The sequence below is a fragment of the Pan paniscus genome, chromosome 1, assembly GCF_029289425.2.
Source record: "Pan paniscus chromosome 1, NHGRI_mPanPan1-v2.0_pri, whole genome shotgun sequence".
Classification (NCBI taxonomy): Eukaryota; Metazoa; Chordata; class Mammalia; order Primates; family Hominidae; genus Pan; species Pan paniscus.
In genome coordinates, this window is record NC_073249.2 from 177,123,470 (window position 1) to 177,148,420 (window position 24,951).

The 24,951-nt window shown below is 34.6% G+C and overlaps 1 protein-coding gene across 5 annotated transcripts in view; it reads left to right on the plus strand.

The window, feature by feature from the left end:
• LOC100967527 (AGBL carboxypeptidase 4) overlaps positions 1-24,951 on the plus strand; it is a 1,457,032-nt gene that overhangs the window by 276,243 nt on the left and 1,155,838 nt on the right. The gene's annotated exons all lie outside the window — the stretch shown is intronic.

Below are 24,951 nucleotides of genomic sequence, written 5' to 3' on the forward strand. Positions count from 1 at the left end.
GGCAGCTTCAAAATGATTACTTGGCTCAAGTTGAGGAGTGAGATGTGGCTACTGCCACATTTCAGTACCTCTCTGGGCCTGATAATTTAAAAGGGGCTCACATTCCTCAAATAAAAAATTTTTTCTTTCTCAGTTACTACAGACTGAGTGAGAGAAGATTCATTGGAAAGGGAGAGAAGTTAATGTAAAAATCTTTTCAGAGTTAGAATAGAAAAGTTATCCTGTCATAGGCCCAAGGTCACAAAGGTAATCAATGATAAACATAGAGCTAAATCAGATCTTTTGACTGCCATTCAATCAATGTAAAATCAATAGTACATCCACTTAAAAATATGTATCAGAAAGCATTTTTAATCTTTGAAGAAGAATGATTTTGAAAATGTCCCTCAACCTTCAAATCCCTATTGTTATTCATCATTGTATGATGACATATAAAACATTAATTATTCATCATGCATTTAATGTTTAATTGCTGGTTAATAGCTCTTAATATGTTTTAAAGAAATCACCTTATTTGTTTACTTGGAGAATTAATTCCTGTACATCAAGATAAAAATATTCAAGTCCAGGAGTTAGACTAAGTTCTCTCCATTTGTTAATGCTAAAGAAGCCTGAAGGCTGGAAGCAAGGGCAGTTCCAGGTTTTATGTGGCCTGAAGTTTATATAATTTCTGAGAGTCCTCTATATGAAGAATTGTACAAAATATGAATATAAAATTATATCTTCAGAAAAAGAAAGGAGATCACAATACGTTACTGGCACCTTGGGGATTCAAGTTCCTTTCTGCTGAAGTCTCTTTAGGCTATTTACTAGAAGTGCTTTGAAGAAGTACAGGCTTGCTTTCCCTTCCTGCTCATAGCTCTCGGCAGTCCTCAACCCTCACAAGGGCCCTTGTACCTGAGGAACCTTAAAGCTTAAATTTCATTTGCTTCTTTTAATAAATTCACCTCTGGTTGTAACCTTTGCTTATCTAATCCAAACCTGCCAAATAATTGTCCAACTTTCTCTTCAAGTTCTGTATTGATCATTAACTCATATCTCAGATAATCTCATTGTTCTTTGATGAGGGGAAATTTCTGTATTACTGTTTTTCATAAATATTACTGGTTTGTCCCTTCTTTCCTATGAAAGCCAATTAAGTATTTATATAAAATTATCAAGTGGTAAGAAGAGTTTATCCCTTAACAAACACCTGAAGATTCTATCTTTGTAATCCACTCCTTCCTTTCACTGCTTCATGTGAGTCTCCATCAATTCTTGCTCGGCCTTTTGCAATATAGTCCTAAGTATTATTACTGGCTCCTATTTCAAGCTTTTTACAAGTCTCATTTTATATTTATATTTATACTTCCACTAGAGAAACCTTTTAATAATAAAATTCAAAATGTCACTCTTTCACTTAAAAGCCTCCAACGGCTCCTTATATTCTTACCCTGATCTACCTCTCCAGCAACTTGTCCTGATATCCCTTGCATTATTGGACTCTGGCCATACTAGCAATTCCCTGGCCTGGCCATCCTGTCTTATTGTGTCTGGAGTTGGTTCCTGCCGGTGGGTTTGTGGTCTCACTGACTTCAAGAATGAAGCCTTCGACCTTCACAGTGAGTGTTACAGCTTTTAAAGGTGGCACGGACCCAAAGAGTGAGCAGTAGCAAGATTTATTGTGACGAGTGAAAGAACAAAGCTTCCACAGTGTCGAAGGGGACCCGAGCGGATTGCCACCGTTGGCTGGGGTGTCCAGCTTTTATTCCCTTATTTGTCCCTGCCCATGTTCTGTTTTTGTCTTATCAGAGTGCCTTTTTTTCAATCCTCCCTGCGATTGGCTACTTTGAGGATCTTTCTGATTGGTGCATTTTACAGAGCACTGATTGGTGCGTTTTTACAGAGTGCAGATTGAAGCATTTTACAATCCCCTTGCTAGCTACAGAGTGCTGATTGGTGCATTTTATAATCCTCTCGTAAGACAGAAAAGTTCTCCAAGTCCCCACTTTACCCAGGAAGTCCAGCTGGCTTCGCCTCTCATTATTACTCTGTGTTCTGTCACATGATGATCTTTCTGCCTTCTTTCGTTTGACATATGGAAAACTACTCATCCTTCAAGTGTAACTTGTCACTTCTGTTAACTCTTTGCAAGTCTCGCAACCCCGGATATGTTAGTCTTTTAATTTTATGTCCCTATAACACTTTTTACATATCTTGACTAATTTATTAGTTTCCCTCAATTGATTAATAGCTTCTTTTATGCCTATTCACTTCTATGCAGCAGCAACTGTTCTCACACCTCTGCACGTATCACGTCATTTGATCCTTAAAACAACTCTATGAATTTGCAAGTAGAAACACTGAGATGGAGTGTCAAATTCAAGACTACACAGCTAAAAAGGGTTGGAGATGTGATGTGAACCCAGGCAGTGTTATTCCAAAGTATATGCTTTTAATCACTATTCTGTACAAACAAATTGGAATCGCTAGTAAATAGCAGAATAGCTGCTATGTAGCAAGTGCTCAATGAACATTTGGAGATGGAACCAAGGACACAGGACTTTTTAAAACTTCTTCTTTTTAAAACTTCTTCTAGTAGCCAAAATATAGTACAGATTGAATATCTTTTATCTCAAATGTTTGAGACCTGAAGTGTTTCAGATTTTAGATTTTTAAAAAGATTTTGAAACATTTGCATTATACTTACTGTTGAGCACCCCAAATCTGAAAATCTGAAAACCAAAATGCTCTAATGAGCATTTGCTTTGAGTATCATGTTGGTTCTCAGAAGAGTTTTGGATTTGTGAGCATTTTTTGGATTTTGGATTTTGGATTTTGGATTTTGCATTTTTATATTTGGGATGCTCAACCTATAATGCTGTTATTTGAAGATACTTATTGCTGGGATCAGTTTTCCTTTCAGTTTTAGTCTTAGAGAGTGTATATTTTTGAGGATATTCATGAAATAACATGTCTGTATTAGTCCATTCTTATGCTGCTAATAAAGACATACCCAAGACTGGGTAATTTATAAAGGAAAGAGGTTTAATTGACTCACAGTTTACCATGGCTGGAGAGGCCTCGGGAAACTTACAATCATGGTGGAAGGGGAAGCAAACACATCCTTCTTCACATGGCAGCAGCAAGGAGAAATGCTGAGCAAAAGGGGGAAAGCCCCTTATGAAACCGTCAGATCTCATGTGAACTCGCTCACATCACAAGAATAGCATGAGGATAAACATCTCCATGGTTAAATTACCTCCCACCAGATCCCTCCCATAGCATGTGGGAATTATAGGAACTACAATTCAAGATAAGATTTGGGTGGGGACACAGCCAAATCACATAAAAGGCTTTTTTCAAGTTTTATCTTACTTTCAGTCTTTTATGGAGGAAGGGCTAATGACAGTTCTGCATTGCTTGTTATTATTTAAACATACAGACCACAATACAGTGACGCAAGGTGACTAAATTTATTTTTCGTCTTCCTAGTCTTTTGATCAAGCAAATGCACAGCTTTTATGGTGAGCCACGATCACAAACATGTTATCAGGAAGAGGCAGATTTACTATGGAAAGAGAGATTAACTCCTTTGGGGAGGCAGGCACCATTTGGTAAATTGCCTTATCCAGGGCTCTAAATGATTTCTAAAAAGAAGTGATTTCTCTCACGTAGGTGAACACTTTGTTTTCTAAGAGGATCTTCTCTACCCAGCAAGTCCAGTTATTGTGGGAATTGTTTTAGAAGATGAGATTTTGGAAATGAATAGACTGAGTAGGATGGGAAAGTCATATGACCTTTGCTAATTTTCTAGCATAGTAAGATTCTTATTTTTCTCCTTTATTTCCAGGGGCTCCTCATCTTTATTTCCTATTCCAGTGATAGCCACTTGTATGATTACTTGTAGGATTTGGGTTTCCTTCTTTTATAGAATCACATAATTGAAAGAGGCTGCAGAGGGCCACTTGCAAGGACCACCTGACCCAATGTACCTATTCTAATGGGCATTTCAATTAACATTTTTAGATACATGTTGTTCTTTGTCTCACTCCTGGATAACTTAAGATAGTTTTCAGATAAGACTCTTCTGTGTAAGACATCTGGAGAAAGAAATGCATCAAACACTTTTAGAATAGAGAAAGAAAAATAAATTATTTTATGTCGTTTTTCTTTCTGAAAATAGAAAGCTTACAAATTTTTTGTAGAGGGAAATGTTTTTTACAGGATCTTCTTTATATTCTTGGAATAAAGAAGAAAATACAGACAAAATAAAGAAGAAAAGCAGATATCCTCATTATTCTGAAAATCAACTTATAATATAAGTTTAATAGAAAATAAGCCAACATTTAAATGACAAGAATTTTTACATATGCAGTTTAAATTTACTGAAATCTCAAAATAACTGTCAATGGATGAACAGAAAAATTAATTTTCACAATTAAAGATCCATTACTGAAGATTCTTATGGCTTTTCATTTTGACCAGTTTATGTTTCTTTTAGTGTAGATATAATAATAATTTGTTGTATTAGTCTGTTCTTACATTGCTGCAAATAAATATATGAGATTGGGCAATTTATGAAGAAAAGAGTTTTATCTTGGCTTATAGTTCTGTAGGCTATACAGGAAGTGTGGTACCAGCATCTGCTTCTGGTGAGGGTTTCTGCAGCAATCATGGCAGAAGGTAAAGGGGAAGCCAGCACATCATATGGTAAGAGTAGGAGCCAAAGAGAGAGAAATGGTGAGATGCTACACTCTTTTAAGCAGTAAGACCTTGTGCGAACTAACTGTGTGAGAACTCACTTCTCACCAAGGGGATAATGCTAAACCATTCATGAAAGATCCTCCCTTATGACCCATCACCTCCTACCTCTCCCCACCTCTAACATTAGGAATCACATTTCAACATGAGATTTGGAGGGGACAAACATCCGAACCATATCACCCACTTTTACATAGCATCTTATGGTTTACTCTGGGCATCCTTCCATCATTTCTTCATCCATCCCAACAGCACTTGATGTTTTGGATTGAAGTTATCTACTTTTGTGACTATTGCTCCAGCTTGATCGTTAGCTTCATGATAGCAAGGACTGATATATTCGCATTTGTATTCTGGTTCCCTGCACTAAGTCTGGCCTGAAATAGAGCTTTAATATATTACCTCAATGACTCTGTAACTTATTTTACTTAACAACTTTTATAGTTAGCTTTTATGTATACATTTGCTCAACAGAGATTTATTGAATATCTAGTTAGGCCAGACACTACTACAGGTGCTGCCGATATAACAATAAACAAAACAAGAAAGATTCTTTTCCTCAAAGAACGTACATTCTTACTAGAGGGGATAGAAATAAACAATAGTCATAGTAAATAAGTAATTTTAGTAATATACTTCGATGTAGTGAGCGCTGTGGGAAAACTAGGGCAGGTGAGAGGAATCAGGATGTAGGAAAAGGGTATTTGGCATTATTTAATATGGTGGTAAAGTTGGCCTTATTGAGGAAGTGAAATTTGAGCAATTACTTGAAGGAAGCCAAGTAAAGTGATAATAATAGGAGATGAGGTCAGACACATGAAGAGGGGCAGCTCATATAGAATATTTTAAAACTTTGATATTTACTCTGAATAAAATGCTAAGCCACAATGAGATACCATCTCACAAAAGCCAGAATGGCTACTATTAAAAAGTCAATGGTAGCTTGATGGGGATAGCATTGAATCTACAAATTACTTGGGGAAATATGGCCATTTTCACGATATTGATTCTTCCTATCCATAAGCATGGAACATTTTTCCATTTGTATGTGTCCTTTCTTATTTCCTTGAGCAGTGGTGCAGTTGTGAATGGGAATTAACTCATGATTTGGCTCTCAGTTTGTCTATTAATGGTGTATAGGAATGCTTGTGATTTTTGCACATTGATTTTGTATCGTGAGATTTTGCTGAGGTTGCTTATCAGCTTAAGGAGATTTTGGGCTGAGACGATGGGGTTTTCTAAATCTATGATCATATCATCTGCAAACAGGGACAATTTGACTTCCTCTTTTCCTAATTGAATACCTTTATTTCTTTCTCTTGCCTGATTGCCCTGGAGAGAACTTCCAACACTATGTTGAATAGGAGTGGTGAGAGAGGGCATCCTTGTCTTGTGCCTGTTTTCAAAGGGAATGCTTCCAGTTTTTGCCCATTCAGTATGATATTGGCTGTGGGTTTGTCATAAATAGCTCTTATTATTTTGAGATACGTTCCATCAATACCTAGTTTACTGAGAGTTTTTAGCATGAAGCACTGTTGAATTTTGTTGAATGCCATTTCTGCATCTATTGAGATAATCATGTGGTTTTTGTCATTGGTTCTGTTTATGTAATGGATTATGTTTATTGATTTGCGTATGTTGAACCAGCATTGCATGCCAGGGATGAAGCTGACTTGATTGTGATGGATAAGCTTTTTGATGTGCTTGTGGATTTGGTTTTCCAGTATTTTATTTTCGCCTGGTTATCTCCATCAAGCTACTATTGACTTTCTTCACACAATTAGAAAAAAACTAGTTTAAATTTCATACGGAACCAAAAAGGAGCCTGCATAGCCAACACAATCCTAAGGAAAAAGAAGAAAGCTGGAGGCATCACGCTACCTGACTTCAAACTATACTACAAGGCTACAGTTACCAAAACAGCATGGTACTGGTACCAAAACAGATATATAGACCAATGGAACAGAACAGAGGCCTCAGAAATAACTCCACACATCTACAACCATCTGATCTTTGACAAACCTGACAAAAACAAGCAATGGGGAAAGGATTCCTTATTTAATAAGTGATGTTGGGAAAACTGGCTAGCCATATGCAGAAAACTGAAACTGGACCCCTTCCTTACACCTTATACAAAAATTAACTTAAGATGGATTAAAGACTTCAACATAAGACCTAAAACCATAAAAACCCTAGGAGAAAACCTAGGCAATACCTTTCAAGAGATAGGCATGGGCAACGACTTCATGACTAAAACACCAAAAACAATGGCAACAAAAGCCAAAATAGACAAATGGGATCTAATTAGACTAAAGAGCTTCTGCACAGCAAAGTAAACTATCATCAGAGTGAACAGGCAACCTACAAAATGGGAGAAAATGTTTGCAATCTATCCATATGACATAGGGCCAAAATCCAGAATCTACAAGGAACTTAAATTTATGAGAAAAAACAAACAACCTCATCAAAAAGTGGGTGAAGGATATGAACAGATACTTCTCAGAAGACATTTTAGTGGCTAACAAACATATGAAAAAAGGCTCATCATCACTGGTCATTAGAGAAATACAAATCAAAACCACAATGAGATACCATCTCATGCCAGTTAGAATGGTGATCATTAAAAGGAAACAACAGATGCTGGAGAGGATGTGGAGAGATAGGAATGCTTTACACTGTTGGTGGGAGTGTAAATTAGTTCAACCATTGTGGAAGACAGTGTGGCAATTCCTCAAGGATCTGGAACCAGAATACCATTTGACCCAGCAATCCCATAACTGGGTACATACCCAAAGGATTATAAATCATTCTACTATTAAGACACATGCACGTTTATGTTTATTGTGGCACTGTTCACAATAGCAAAGACTTGGAACCAACCCAAATGCCCATCAATGATAGACTGGATAAAGAAAATGTGGCATATATACACCATAGAATACTATGCAGCCATAAAAAAGGATGAGTACATGTCCTTTGAAGGGACATGCATGAAGCTGGAAACCATCCTTCTCAGCAAACTAACACAGGAACAGAAAACCAAACACCACGTGTTCTCACTCATAAGTGGGAGCTGAACAATGAGAACACATGGACACAGGGAGGGGAACATCACACATCAGAGCCTGTTGGGGCTGGGGGGCTAGGGGAGGGATAGCATTAGGAGAAATACCTAATGTAGATGACGGGTTGATGGGTGCAGCAAACCACTATGGCATGTGTATACCTATGTAACAAACCTGCACATTCTGCACATGTATCCCAGAACTTAAAGTATAATTGAAAAAATTTTTAAAAATTAAATAAAAAGTCAAAAAATAATAGATGCTAGTGAGGATGCATAGAAAAGAGAATGGTTATACACTGTTGGTGAAAAAGTAAATTAGTGCAATCTCTATGGAAAACAGTATGGAGATTTCTCAAAGAATTAAAAATAGAGCTACCACTGAATCCAGTAATCCCATTCCTGAGTATCTACCCAAATGAAAAGAAATAATTTCATCAAAAATAAACCTGTAGTTGTATGTTTATTGCAGCATTATTTACAATAGCAAAGATAATGGAATCAATCCAAGAGTCCGTGAATGGATGATTGGACAAAGAAAATGTGATGTGTAAATATTTGCGTGTGTAGGTAAATACTACTCAACTATAACAAACAGTAAAGTCATGTCTTTTGTAGCAGCATAGATGGAACTGGAGACCATTATCTTAAGTGAAATAACTCAGAAACATAAAGTCAAACACCTCTTGTTTTCATTTATAAGTAGGAGCTAAATAATGTGTATACATGGACATTCTCCAATGTATAGGATAATAGATATTGGAGAATTATAAGAGTGGATGCTTTGGAGGGGGACGAGAGAAAATAAATTACTTAATCAGTACAATTTACACTATTTAGGTGATGGCTACACTGAAAATCCAGACATCACCCCTATGCAATATATCCATGTTACAAAACTGCTCTTGCACCCTAAAATCTATTTTAAAATATCAGGCAATCAAGCGGGAGTACCTGGATTCGTATTCAGTTTCTGTGAATTACTTCCTTAGCTTTATGACCTTAAGTAAATTATTTAATCTCTCAGTATTTCGGTTTCCACGTACTAAAATGAAATGACTAACACAGTCTACGTCTTGGCATAGTCATGATATTTAAATATATTAAGTTAATTTGGCAATTAGAAGAGTGTTTAGAGAGTGCAGTTAGGAGTGTTTGGCATATGGTAAAGACTATGTAGTTGTTCGTGGTTAAAATCCATTTAGAAGTAAAGCCAGGCACAGTGGCACATGCCTGTATTCCCAGCTACTCTGTAGGCTGAGGTAGGAGATCCCTTGAACTCAGGAGTTTGTGTCTAGCCTGAGCAATATACAAATACCCTAGCTCTTAAAAAATAAATGAGGAGACTTTTCTAAGCAGAAATTTTACATTGTTTCTCCTTTGTACAAGACTCATAATTTCCTTTTTAGTTTCTCCAAAGAATTATCCTAAAAATACAGTATTTCTTTTTTGCTTGAAAGTCTTTTATTGATCAACATATTATGCTTTTTCACAACAAAATCTGTTTATGTATGTGTGTGTATATATATGTATATGGTATATATAAATATTCAAAGAATTTTTTAATACATAAAAGCTACTGAATAAAACAATTTGCTTGGATTAGTTTATTACAGCTACTATTAGTATGTAACTGATCAAATAATGTGGATATATTACTATTTTTGATACTTATAAAACATTAAAAATAAAATGATCAAAAATGAATCTGTCAATGAATTGTATAGAACTATCCATGTTAATGAATTGCTAAATAAGACAAGGTGTTAACATGAGAAAAGGTGCCGTGGAAATTAATATCAAAAATAAACTTTTCAGCCCCTGTAATCTTGGAGTTTACAAAAGGCGCATTAGTTATTGTTAAGTGCAGTCTTTTAAAATGAAATCCATAGGATATTCTCACTGAGTTATTTAAATTGATGAAAACATGTTAGGAATGAATAAAAGAACAGAGAAATAGGTGACAAATAGCAATGAAGAGTAGGCTTATGTCCAGTGAATTTACAATATCTTTTTGCAAAGATAAAAAATGTTTCTCCTGTGAGCCTGAATAAATAAAAAATACAAACCATTAATTTACATTTAATATACGTTACTTTTACTTGAAGACATAACACTGAATTGTTGGAGGCAACTATATATTACTTCTGAATGTATGCTACTACTAATAGTTAATGTTATTGAATGTTTGTTCTGTGCTTAGGACACTACTCCACATGCTTTTAGGTCAAGTTGTTTAATTCAACCCTAAGAAGAAGGTGCTGTCATTATTCATCTTTTAAAGATGAAAAAACTAAAGCACAAAGAAAGTAAGAAACAAGAAACATACTCAAGATAACCCAGATACTAAGTGGTAGAGCTGAGATTCAATCCAAGTGGTCTAACCCAAAGCCCATATTCTTCTTTTTTAAAAAATTGTACACATTTAAGATGTACAACTTTCTTTTTCATATACATACATTAGTGAAATGGTTTCTATAATCATGAAAATTGTCATACCTGTTATCTCACAGTTACTTTTTTTGGTGGTAAGAGCTACTAAAATCTACTCTCAGCAAATTTTCAATATGCAATATTATTAACTATAGTCCTCATGTTATACATTATATCTCTAGACTTATTCATCCTACATAACTGCAACTTTTATATTTTTGATCTTTATCTCCCCATTCTTCATTCCCTGCCCCCACCCCCATCTCTGGTAACTGCCATTCTACTGTTTGTTTCTATGTATTCAACTTTTAAAAAGACGATTCCATATATAAGTGAGATCATGCAGTATTTTTCTTTTTGTGTCTAACTTATTTTACTTAACCAAGGTGTCTGTTGATAGATGAATAGTTAACAAAATTATGGGGTATTATTCAATGGAATATTATTCATCCTTTAAAAAGGAGATCTTACCCTTTGGAACAACATGGATGAACCAGAGCCCATATTCCTAACCATCCTTATCATATTTTGCCTTACTATTGTACCATATTATTAACAATTATTTCATGTTCAATTTAATATCTACCTGGTTTTATATTATATGGCATAACTATAATTTACTATTTGACAAATACTCTTCTAGCTATTTATATAAATTCAGTCACTTAATACTAACAATAACCCTGTGAAAAAAGTACTATTATCATCCCATTATAGTCAGTAAATTGAGGCACATAAAAATGAATTAATTTTTCCAAAGAAACAAAGCTATTAAGTGATAGAGACAGATTTACAGCTCATGTTGTCTGGCTTTACAGTCCCTGTATGTAACCATTATACTGTGCATAATACTTATTTCAAAAAATGCATGTAAAAGGGAAACACTAAATTTAAGATAGCTGTTATTTCTGGGACATTCCAAGGGAAAATGAGATAGTGGAGAGGTATAAGTATTTTTTAAAATTATTAAAGTACTGTGTAACTGAACAACATTAAACTGAACATATTTAAAGTGTAAAATTTGATGTATTTTGACATATGCATACACTTAGGAAACTGTCGCCACAATCAAGAGAGCAAATATATCCAGCGTCTGCAAGATTTCTCAGGCTCCTTCATAATATATCCCCCTTTCCACCCAGATAAACACTGATCATTCCTTTCTATCCATAAATGTGAATTTGCATTTTCGTGAATAAATGGAATTCATTATGTACCTTGTTTTGTGTGACCTTTTTATTTTGACATAATGATTTGAGATTGATCCATGTTGTATGTATTGATAATTCATTTCTTTTTCTTGCTTAGCACTATTTCATTGTACAAATATGTGTTTATCCATTCAACCTACTGAAAGGCATTTAGGTTGTTTCCAGTTTTCAGCTATTACAAATAAAGTTTCTATGAGCATTTATTTACAAGTCTTAGTGTAAACACAGTTTTTAATTTTTTTCTTGGTTAGATATCTATGACCAGCTAGGTCATATAATTGGTGTACATTTACCTTTATGAGAAATTATCAAATGGTTTTGCAAAGTGATCGTCCTTTTACATTTTCACTGGAAACGTATGAAACTTCCAGTTGCTTCACATCCTTGTTATCGCTTGGTGGGGCCAAATTTTCTATTGTTTATTATGTTTTTATTTTTTAACTATTCTATGGGTGTGCAGTAGTATTCCTTTGTGGTTTTAATATGCATTTTTCTGATAATAAGTGATGTGTAGTAACATTTTATATGCTTCCTGGCAACTCATAAATCTTGTTTTCTTTTTCTGAGTGTTTAGATCTTTTGCTTATTTTTTAATTTTAATTTAATTTTTTGCTTCATAAGAGTTCTTTGTATATTCAAGATACAAGTTCTTTTTCTGTGTAACAAGTATCTTCTGTTAGTCTGTGTCTTTGTTTTTCATTTCTTAATACTGCCTTTCAGAGAACTAAAGAGGTAAAGTGATTTTTGGTATCTGTTTATGAAGTTCAGTTTATTAGTTTTTTAAAATATAGTTTATGCTTTTTATGTTCTTTCTAAGAAATCTTTGCCTACTCAAAGGTCACAAAGAATTTTCTATTATATATTTTTTTAAAAATTTTAAATTATTTATTCATTTTTGTTTTATTATTATACTTTAAATTCTGGGATTCATGTGCAGAACGTGCAGGTTTATTACATAGGTATATATGGGCCATGGTGGTTTGCTGCACCCATCAACCTGTCATCTACATTAGGTATTTCTCCTAATGCTATCCCTCCCCTTGCCCCACAACCTCCAACAGGCCCAGTGTGTAATGTTCCCTTCCCTGTACCCATATGGTCTCATTTTTAAACTCCCACTTATAAGTGAAAACTTGCGGTGTTTGGTTTTCTGTTTCTGTGTTAGTTTGCTGAGAATAATGGTTTCCAGCTTCATACATGTCCCTTCAAAGGACATGAACTCATCCTTTTTATGGCTGCATAGTATTCCATGGTGTATATGTGCCACATTTTCTTTATCCAGTCTATCATTGATGGGCATTTGGGTTGGTTCCAAGTCTTTGCTATTGTGAACAGTGCCTCAATAAACATATGTGTGCATGTGTCTTTATAGTAGAATTATTTGTAATCCTTTTGGTATATATCCAGTAATGGGATTACTGGGTCAAATGGTATTTCTGGTTCCAGATCCTTGAGGAATTGCCACACTGTCTTCCACAATGGTTGAACTAATTTACACTCCCACCAACAGTGTAAAGCATTCCTATTTCTCCACATCCTCTCCAGCATCTGTTATTTCCTGACTTTTTAATGATTGCCATTCTAACTGGCGTGAGATGGTATCTATTTTGGTTTTGATATTCATTGTCTAATGCCCATTGATGATGAGCTTTTTTTCATATGTTTGTTTGCTGCATAAATGTCTTCTTTTGAGAAGTATCTGTTCATATCCTTCAGCCACTTTTTGATGGGGTTCTTTGTTTTTTTCTTGTAAATTTGTTTAAGTTCCTTGTAGATTCTGGATATTAGCCCTTTGTCAGATGGATAGATTGCAAACATTTTCTCCCATTTTATTCACTCTGATGATAGTTTCTTTTGCTGTACAGAAGCTCTTTGGTTTAATTAGATCCCATTTATCAATTTTGGCTTTTGTTGCCATTGCTTTTGGTGTTTGCCATTGCTTTTGTTGCCATTGCTTTTGGTGTTTTAGTCATGAAGTCTTTGCCCATGTCTATGTCCTGAATGGTATTTCCTAGATTCTCTGGCTTGAAATTCTCGCTGCCAACAGAGCAACCTGAAGTTGTCCTGGGACACTTGAGCTTGGTGGGGAAAGGGCCGTCCACCATTGCTGAGGCTTGTGTAGGTGGTTTTTCCCTCACAGTATAAACACAGCCTCCGGGAAGTTCAGACTGGGCAGAGCCCACCGCAGTGCTACAAAGCTGCTGTAGCCAGACTGCCTCTCCAGATTCCTCCTCTCTGGGCAGGGCATCTCTGAAAGAAAGGCAGCAGCCCCAGTCGGGGGCTTATAGATAAAACTCCCATCTTTCGGGGACAGAGCTCCTGGAGGAAGGGGCAGCTATGGCCACAGCTTCAGCAGATATAAACCTTCCTGCCTGCCAGCTCTGAAGAGAGCAGCAGATCTCCCAGCACAGCACTTGAGCTCTGCTAAGAGACAGAGTGCCTCCTCAATTGGGTCCCTGACCACCGTGCCTCCTGCATGAGAGACACCTCACAGCAGGGGTCGATAGACACCTCATACAGTAGAGCTCTGGCTGGCATTTGGCAGGTGTTGCTCTGGGAGAGGAAGGTTCTAGAGGAAGGAGCAGGCAGCAATCTTTGCTGTTCTGCAGGCTCCGCTGGTGATACCCAGGCAAACAGCGTCTAGAGTGGACCTCCAGTATACTCAAGCAGAGCTTCAGAATAGGGGCCTGGCTGTTAAAAGGAAAACTAACGAACAGAGAGCAATAGCATCAACATCAGCATAAAGGATGCCCACGCAAAAATCCCATCCGAAGGTCACCAACATCAAAGAGTAAATGTAGATAAATCCATGAAGATGAGGAAAAACCAGTGCAAAAAGGCTGAAAATTCAAAAAATCGAACATCTCCTCTCCTCCAAAGGATCACAACTCCTCGCCAGCAAGGGAACAAAACTGGATGGAGAATGAGTTTGATGAATTGACAGAAGTAGGCTTCAGAAGGTAGGTAATAACAAACTCTTCTGAGCTAAAGGAGCATATTCTAACCCAATGCAAGGAAGTTAAGAACCTTGATAAAAGGTTACAGGAGCTGCTAAGTAGAATAACCAGTTTAGAGAAGAACATAAATGAACTGATGGAGATGAAAAACACAGGACGAGAACTGTGTGAAGCATATACAAATATCAATAGCCGAATTGTTCAAGCAGAAGAAAGTATATCAGATATTGAAGCTCAACTTAATGAAATAAAATGTGAAGACAAGATTAGAGTAAAAAGAATGAAAAGGAATGAATAAAGCCTTCAAGAAATATGGGACTGTGTGAAACAACCAAACTTACATTTGATTGGTGTACCTGAAAATGAGGGGGAGAATGGAACCAAGTTGGAAAACACTCTTCAGGATATTATCCAGGAGAACGTCCCCAACCTAGTGAAACAGGTCAACATTCAAATTCTGGAAATACAGAGAACACCACAAAGATACTTCTCAAGAAGAGCAACCCCAAGACACATAATCATCAGATTCATCAAGGTTGAAATGAAGGAAAAAATGTTAAGGGCAGCCAGAAAGAAAGATTAGGTTACCTACACAAGGAAGCCCATCAGACTAACAGGGGATGTCTCTGCAGAAACCCTACAAGCCAGAAGATAGTGGGGGCCAATAATCAACATTCTTAAAGAAAAGAATTTTCAATTCAGAATTTCATATTGGCCAAACTAAGCTTTATAAGTGAAGGAGAAATAAAATCCTTTACGGACAATCAAATGCTGAGGAATTTTGTCACCACCAGGCCTGCCATACAAGAGCTCCTGAAGGAAGCACTAAATATGGGAAGGAAAAACCTCTACCTGCCACTGGAAAACCATACCAAAATGTAGAGACCATCGACACTATGAAGAAACTGCATCCACCAGTAGTCAAAATAACCAGCTAGGATCATAATGACAAGATCAAAATCACATATTACAATACTAACCTCAAATGTAAATGGGCTAAATGCCCCAGTTAAAAGACACAGACTGGCAAATTAGATAAAGGGTCAAGATCCATCTTTGTGTTATATTCATGAGACCCATCTCATGTGCAAAGACACACATAGGCTCAAAATAAAGGGATTTAGGAATACATACCAACCAAATGATAAGAAAAAAAAAGCAGGGGTTGCAATCCTAGTCTCTGATAAAACAGACTTTAAGTCAACAAAGATAAAAAAGATAAAGAAATGCATTACATAAGGGTAAAGGGATCAACGCAACAAGGGAGTTAACTATCCTAAATATATATGCATCCAATACAGTAGCACCCAATTCTTAAAGCAAGTTCTTAGAGACCTACAAAGAGACAGACTCCCACACAGTAATAGTGGGAGACTTTAACACCCCACTGTCAATATTAGACAGATCAACGAGACAGAAAATTAATAAGGATATTCAAGACTTGAACTCAGCTGTGGACCAAGCAGACCTAATAGACATGTACAGAACTCTCCACCCCAAATCAACAGAATATACATTCTTCTCAGCACCACATAACAGTTATTCTAGAATTGCCCACTTAATTGGAAGTAAAACACTCCTCAGCAAATGCAAAAGAACAGAAATCATAAGAAACAGTCTTTCAGACCACAGTGCAATCAAATTAGAGTTCAAGATTAAGATACTCACTCAAAACCATACAACTACATGGAAACTGAACAACCTGCTCCTGAGTGACTACTGGGTAAATAAAATTAGGGCAGAAATAAAGAAGTTCTTTGAAACCAATGAGAACAAAGAGACAACGTACCAGCATCTCTGGGACACAGCTAAAGCAGTGTTTAGAGGGAAATTTATAGCACTAAATGCCCTCATGAGAAAGTAGGAAAGATCTGAAATCGACACCCTAACATCACAATGAAAAGAACTAGAGAAGCAAGAGGAAACAAATTCAAAAGCTAGCATAAGACAAGAAATAACTAATATCAGAGCAGAACTGAAGGAGATAGAGATGAAAAACCCTTCAAAAAATCAATGAATGTAGTAGCTGGTTTTTTGAAAAGATTAACAAAATAGATAGACTGCTGGCCAGACTAATAAAGAAGAAAAGAGAGAAGAATACAATAAACACAATAAAAAATGATAAAGGGGATATCACCACTGACCCCACAGAAATACAAACTACCATCAGAGATTAATTTAAACACCTCTATGCAGATAAACTAGAAAATCTAGAAGAAATGGATGAATTCCTGGACACAACACCCTCCCAAGACTAAACCAGGAAGAAGTCAAATCCCTGAATTAGACCAATAAAATGTTCTGAAGTTGAGGCAGTAATTAAGAGCCTACCAACCAATAAAAGCCCAGGACTAGACAGATTCACAGCCGAATTCCACCAGAAGTACAAAGAGGAACTGGTACCATTCCTTCTAAAACTATTTCAAACAATAGAAAAACAGGGACTCCTCTGCAATTCATTTTATGAGTCCAGCCTCATCTTGATACCAAAACCTGGCAGACACGACAAAAAAACAAAAAGAAAATTTCAGGCCAATATCCCTGATTAACATAGATGGGAAAATCCTCAATAAAATACTGGCAAACTGAATCCAGCAGCACATTGAAAAGCCTATCTGCCACGATCAAGTTGGCTTCATCCCTGGGATACAAGGCTGGTTCAACATACGCAAATCAATGAACATAATCCATCACATAAACAGAACCAATGACAAAAACCACATGATTATATCAATAGATGCAAAAGGCCTTCGATAAAATTCAACACCCTTTCATGGTAAAAAAAAAAAAAACTCAATAAACTAGGTAATGATGGAATGTATCTGAAAATAATAAGAGCAATTTATGACAAACCCACAGCCAATATCATACTGAATGACCAAAAGCTGGAAACATTAACTTTGAAAACTGGCACAATACAAGGATGCCTTCTCTCACCACTCCTGTTCAACATAGTATTGAAAGTTCTGGCTAGGGCTATCAGGCAAGAGAAAGAAATAAAGGGTATTCAAATAGGAAGAGAGGAAGTCAAATTATCTCTGTTTGCAGATGACATGGCTGTATATTTAGAAAATCCCCTCATCTCAGCTCAAAATATTCTTAACCTGATAACTTCAGCAAAGTCACAGGATACAAAATCAATGTGCAAAACTCACAGGCATTCCTACACACCAACAACAGACAAACAGAAAGCCAAATCATGAGTTCACTCCTATTCACAGTTGTTAAAAAGAGAATAAAATACCTAGGAATACAACTTACAAGGGATGTGAAGGACCTCTTTAAGTAGAACTACAAACCACTGCTCAAGGAAATAAGAGAGGACACAAACGAGTGGAAAAACATTCCATGCTCATGGATAGGAAGAATCAATATTGTGAAAATGGCCATACTGCCCAAAGTAATTTATAGATACAGTGCTATTCCCATCAAGTTACCATTGACATTCTTCACAGAATTAGAAAACTACTTTAAATTTCGTACGGAACCAAGAAAGATCCTGTATATTCAAAACAATCCTAAGCAAAAGAACAAAGCTGGAGGCATCACAGTACCTGACTTCAAATTATGCTACAAAGCTACAGTAACCCCAACAGCATGGTAATGGTACCAACACAGATATATAGACCAATGGAACAGAACAGAGGCCTCAGAAATAACACCACACATCTACAACCATCTGATCTTTGACAAACCTGACAAAAACAAGCAATGGGGAAAGGATTCCCTATTTAATAAATGGTGTTGGGAAAACTGGCTAGCCATATGCAGAAAACTGAAACTGTACCCCTTTTTTACACCTTATACAAAAATTAGCTCAAGATGTATTAAAAATTTAAAGGTAAGACCTAGAACAATAAAAACCCTAGAAGAAAACCTAGGCAGTATCATTCTTTTATATTTTCTTCTACACATGTTATAATTTTGGGTTTTACATTTGTGTCTATGATCCATTTTGAGGTAATTTTTGTATAAGATTTTCTGTAAGGGTTAATTATTTATATTGAACATTACTCATTAAAATACTTACCTCTTTATTAAATTTCCTTGTCATCTTTGTTAAAGTAAATTGCTCATAAATATGTGGGCCTATTTCTGTACTCTCCATTCTGTTTCATACATGTAAAGGTCTATCATTTTGAAATACCAAACTGTCTTGATTACTAAATTTATAACAGTTTTCACTAAAATTGCTTTTATGATATTATATTACATTTTTGCGTACAATGTAGAATGAGATAATCAATTTCTACAAAAAGGCTTCCAGAATTTGATTGTGGTTCCTCTGAATCTATATACATACATTGGGGAGAAATACCATTTTAAGGTATTCTTCAAATTCTCTCGATAATATTTTGTAGTTTTTAGTGCAAAAGACTTGGATATCTTTGGTTAGATTTATTTCTAGGTATCTTGTGGTTTTTTGTTTCAACCATGGATGGGATCCTTAAAATTTTATTTTTAATTTTTTGCTGGTAGTGCCATTGCTTGTTGCTACTGCAGTTATTTTCATATATTCACTTCGTGACTTTGCTAAATTTATTTATTGGCACAAGTAGTTATGTTGTCAATTTTCTATTCTTTACATAGAAAAATCTATGTAAATAACACTCTCATCTGTAAGTAAGGAAAGTTCTAGTATTATTTCCTCTTTCCTAATCTTTATGTCTTTTATTTGTTTTTCTTGCTCTATTGCAATAGCTTGGGTCTTTATAAAAATGTTGAATAGAAGGACACCCTACATACTTGATCTCGGATAAATAATTAAATATTGTACCATTAAGTATGATATTAGTGCTACATTTTTGTTTTCATTTCATGCCCTTTGTCAGTATCAGGAAGTTTCCTACTAGTTGAAGTTTGATGGAAGTGTTTTTTTTTTTTTAATCATGAATGTGTGTGGAATTTGTCAAATGTTTTTTCAGCATCTACTGAAATAATCTTAAGGTTATTCTCCTTTATTTTGTCCATATGGTGAATTATGTTGCTTGCTTTTTAAGTGTTAAAAGAACCTTGCCTTCTTGAATTAAATCTATTGGCATTTCTTTTGTTAACTTATACTAAGTATTATTTTGATGCTATTGTAAATGGAATTGTTTATTTTATTTTCAGAATGTTCATTGCTGGCATATAGAGATACAATTCATTTTGTATATGGATTTTATTCTGAAACTTTACTGAAATTGTTTTTTAGCTCAAATAGTTTTTTTTTGGTATGTGGATTCCTTAGGTTTTTCTGCATAAAAATTATGTCATCTGCAAATAGAAATAATTTTATTTCTTCCTTTTCAATATGAATGCTTTTTTTTCTGGCATACTTGTCCTTCCTGGAATCTCCACAACAATTTTGAATAGAAATGGCAAAAGCAAAGATGCTTATCTTCTCCCTGATCTTAGAGGGATAATGTTCAGTCTTTCACCATTAAGTGGGCTGTTAGCTGTGTGTTTTTCAAATATACTCTTTATGAGTTTGAGGAAGGTCCCTTGTGTTCGTCTTGAGTATTCTTATCATGAAATGTGTAAGATTTTGTCAGATTTTTTTTATGCATCTATTAGATGATCCTTGTGTTTTTGGTCTTTATTTTAATAATGTGATATATTGCATTAGTTGATTTTCGTGTGTTGTACCAACTTTGAATTTCTGGGATAAATCTCACCTGTCATGGTGTATAATCATTTTTTATGTTGCTAGATTCAGTTTGTTAGTATTTCTTTGAAGATTTTTGAGTTTATATTTATAGGGATGTTGTTCTGTATTTTTTATTTGTTATTGTTTTTGTTTTTGTCATCATGATCTCTCCATCTGATTTTAGGATCCAGGTAATCCTGGTTTCATAGAATGAGTTTGGAAGTGTTATCTTTTCTTCAATTTTTTTTGGCAAGAGTTTGTTAAGAATTGGTGTTATTTTATTTTATTTTTTTGGGACGGAGCCTCGCTCTATCACTAGGCTGGAGTGCAGTGGCACGATCTTGGCTCACTGCAACCTCTGCCTCCCGGGATCAAGTGATTCTCCTGCCTCAGCCTCCGGAGTAGCTGGGACTACAGGCATGCACCACTATGCCCAGCTAATTTTTGTATTTTTAGTAGAGACGAGTTTTCACCATGTTGGCCAGGATGTTCTCGATCTCTTGACCTTGTAATCTGCCTGCCTTGGCCTCCCAAAGTGCTGGGATTACAGGTGTGAGCCACCACACCCAGTCAAGAATTGGTGTTAATTTTTTAACAAGTTTTAATTTTACAGAATTTATCTGTGAAAACATTTGGACATAGAATTTTCCTGGTGGGAAGTTTTTTGATTATTAATTTAATACTACTTGTTTTAGATCTATTCAGATATCCATATTTATTTTTAGTCAACTTTGTTTGTTGTCTTTCCAGACAACATACTTTATCTATCTATTTAATGTTTTTATATGTTCTTGGTGGAATTACTCTTTTTCATCATGAAATACCGCTATTCATTTCTAGTAATGTTACTTGATTTATAGTCTATGTTGTCTGATATAAGTATAGTTACATTTGCTTCTTATTGATAGTGCTTTTCTGTTAAAACGACAAATGCCATTTCATTTAGGTTATTTAATTTTTTGACGTACAGTTGGTTATAGTATGTCCTCTGTTTAATTTCTAATTTTACAAATTAGAGTCCTTTCTCTTTTTTGTTAGCCAATCAATTTAAAGTTGTCACTTTTGTTGATCACTTCAAAGGAAGAATTTTGTGTTTATTGGCTTTCAGTAATGTTTTCTATTCTCTATGTCATTTATTTCTACTCTTGTCTTTATTATTATCTTTATTCTGCTTTCTTTGGGTTTATTTTGCTCTTTTTTCCTTTTCCCCCAAGTATTATTTTTTCTTTAAATCACTTTTTTTGAGGTATGATTGACACACAAAAAGCTGCACATATTTGTTGTATACAATTTGATGAGTTTGGAGATAACTATATAACTATACATCTGTGAAACCATTACCACAGGCTTATCCATAAATATATCCATCACCTCCAAAAGTTTCCTTCTGCTTTCTTTATATATTATTACTATTTTTGTGATAAAAATACTTAACATAAGATCTACTCTCTTAGCAAATCTTAATGTGTATACATTACATTTTTTTTTTTTGAGACAGAGTCTCACTCTGTTATCCAGGCTGGAGTGCAGTGGCGCCATCTTGGCTTACTACATCCTCCACCTCCTAGGTGCAAGTGATTCTGCTGCCTAAGCCTCCCATGTACCTGGGATTACAGGCACCACCATGAATGGTTATTAAACCAGTATTTATCTGGGGATATTAGAGCTAAAACCACCTATTTTACCATCCTGATGAATTCAATCTCTTTTTATTATTTTGATATTAATAATATGTGGTTTATTTCTTCTTGGTGAGCTTTGTTAAGAGTTTTTTAATATTAAAAGTATATTTCAAAGTATCAAACTTTCACATTTAAAATTTTTAGGGTACATTCAGATAATTTTTTTAACATTTTCTGTTCTTTTTGCTTGCCTCTGCTTTTTGTTTTGAAAATACCATCTTTTTTTACCTCTTTAAAACAGAAGCATGGACCATTGATCTTTATCCGCATGTGTAAATCATTGAAAAATTAATCATCTGTAACTATATATGTATATATATGTGCATGTATGGTTATAAATTTACATCTTAGAGTGGATTTAGCTATATTTTACACATTTTGATTCTCACATATTGAACACAATTTAGTTTAAAATATTATTACTTAAATGAGAGAACACATGCAGTATGATATCACTCCTTTGAAATTAGTTGGGACTTGCTTTATGGACGAGCATATGATCAGTTTTGAGAAGAACATCATGTACATTTGAAAAGAATGTATATTATTTAGTTCCATAAATGTAATGTGTTTCATAATTAAAACTAGGTATTTTTTAAATCATGTTTTCAAATTATCTCAATCCTTTGCTGAATATTTCTTTTGGTATTTTTTACAGTAAGGGATATTGGTGTGTTAAATTTCTCATTTTGATTCTAGATTAATCTATGTTTTAATTTTGTCAAATTTTACTTACATACTTTAAAGATCTGTCTGTCTGTCTGTCTATCTATCTATCTATCTATCTATCTATCTATCTATCTAATGTTTTTATATGTTCTTGGTGGAATTACCCTTTTTCAAAATGAAATACCCCTATTCATTTCTAGTAATGTTACTTGATTTATAGTCTATGTTGTCTGATATAAGTATAGTTACATTTGCTTTCTTATTAATAGTGCTTTTCTGTTAAAACTTTTTGTCTTTTATTTTCAATCTTTTTGTGCTCCTAAAAGGAAAGCTTGTGTTTATAAGCAACATATAGTTGATATTATATCCAAAATAAACTTTTGTCGTGTATTTAAAAAATTATTTTATTTTATATATATAAGATGTAGAACATTATGTTTTGATATACATAATGCAATGACTACCAAAGTCAAGCAAATTAGCATATTCATTATCTCATATAGTTAACTTTTTTGGTATATGTATGCATGGTAAAAGCAACTACAATCTACTTTCTAAGCACATTTCCAGTATGTTATATAATATTATTAACTATAATCCTCATGCTGTACATGATCTCTAGGTTTAGTCATCATACATAACTGTGATTTTCTACTCTTTGACCTACATATCTCATTTTGTCCACCACCATCTGCCCCTGGTAACCACCATTTTATTTTCTGTTTCTGTGTGTTTGGCTTTTTTTCTTTCAGATTCTACATATAAGTGAAGTCATGCAATATTTTTCTTTTTGCGTCTGGCTTATTTAACTTAGCATAATGTACTCCAGGTTCATCCAGTTTGTCTTAATTGTAATTTTAATCCATTTACATATAACACATTTAGTGATATATTTGGGTATAAAATCTACAGCTTATGTTCTGTGTTATATTTGTCCTACCTATGTATTTTAGATTGTGTTTGTTTTCTTTCCTTGTGTTTCATTTAATGAAAGAGAACCAGATGATATGGAGGCATTATTAACTTATTCTGAAATAGTTATTTCCAGAAGGCCATAAACTGGCACTTAATTGTGTATAAGGAGAGTATTTTTTATGTACACATACACACATACAGAGAATGCTCATCACAAGAATGATGAAGAAGGTCAACAGAGTAGTTGCAGAAGGCCAAAGACCAGATGTTCACTATTCTTTGAGACTATAAGCTTAGTGAGCACAAAGAAAGTATATGTTTGATACTATCTAGTCTCTTTTATAACACAAAGCATAGTGCCTTTTGAATGAATTACTGATTAAATGGCTTAATAAATGAATTGGTTGTAGCTATGGTAGATTCTGAAAGAAAAACACAATGAAATCGAAGTCTTTAATTTATGGTCTCACCCTGGTGCTTTAAAACATGAACTTAAGCAAGCACTAAACATTTCTGGGTTTCAATTTACCTATCACTGGGTCATGGTGAGGATTTAATAATATAAAAGATGTCAAATCATTTTGAAACTACAAATTTGTAGACACATATGGTGGATTATTATTGGACACTATATGCCACAGTAATTTTAAGATATTGTTTATCAAAACCCATTTATACCTTTTTAGTATGAAGAACAAAATGAAAATCTGCATTTCTTTAAATATTGAAGTGAATATTAATATTTAATTTTTATATCATGAACTTTTAGAGGGAAAAAAGTACCTTTTCAACTTCTTGTTATTTTAAGAATAGTAATTTTATTAAGCCTTACCACTTAAAATGTGCTTTCAATTTATATTATTTGTTTATTATTCCTACCAGCTCTGTTAGGTAGACAGCTGTATTGTCTAGTGGTTAGAGCCAGGTTCCTTGAATTCAAATCCCAAATGTGACTTTTACTTGTTTACTTGCTGTATAACTTTGGGTAAGTTCTCTGTACCTTGGTTTTCTCAGATGTAAAATGGGGATAGTAATGGTCTCTACCTCATAGGAGTTGTTGAGAGGATCAAATAGTTTAGTTCATTTAGCATTTAGGACAGTATGTGGTCTGTAGAAATGCTCAGAAAACTTTAATTTTCTATCAAAACTTAATATTCATATAAATTGTGTACGTTAATTTCAAGTAGTGTTCGTAGTAGTTGGCATGGAAATAAATTTTCATGTTTCTATTAATATGATTCTAACTTTATAGTTGAGGAAACAGATGTTGGAAGAGGTTAAGTGAATTGTCTAAAGTTGCTTAGTTAGTTCTAGAACTAAAACTAAACTAGTTCTTCTGACTCCAAATTCAGTACCATTGTGTAACAAATATCTTGCCTCTCTAACAATTCACTGCTCATTAGAATATCAGTGAGAAAAAGGAGAGACAATATGGAAAATGGAGATAACACCTAAGTTTACACATTTTTTATATAACTGTTAGTTCTGTTGATGGAGAAAATGGAAATTAGGTTTCATGATTGTGTTATTCTTATGTAGCAATTACTTCTAATTTTTGTTTAAAACCTTACTCTACATATTCTTTAACATATTCTGATAGAAGTTTAGGATATAAGAAGCTCAGTACAAACCGTATATGCCTGTTGTA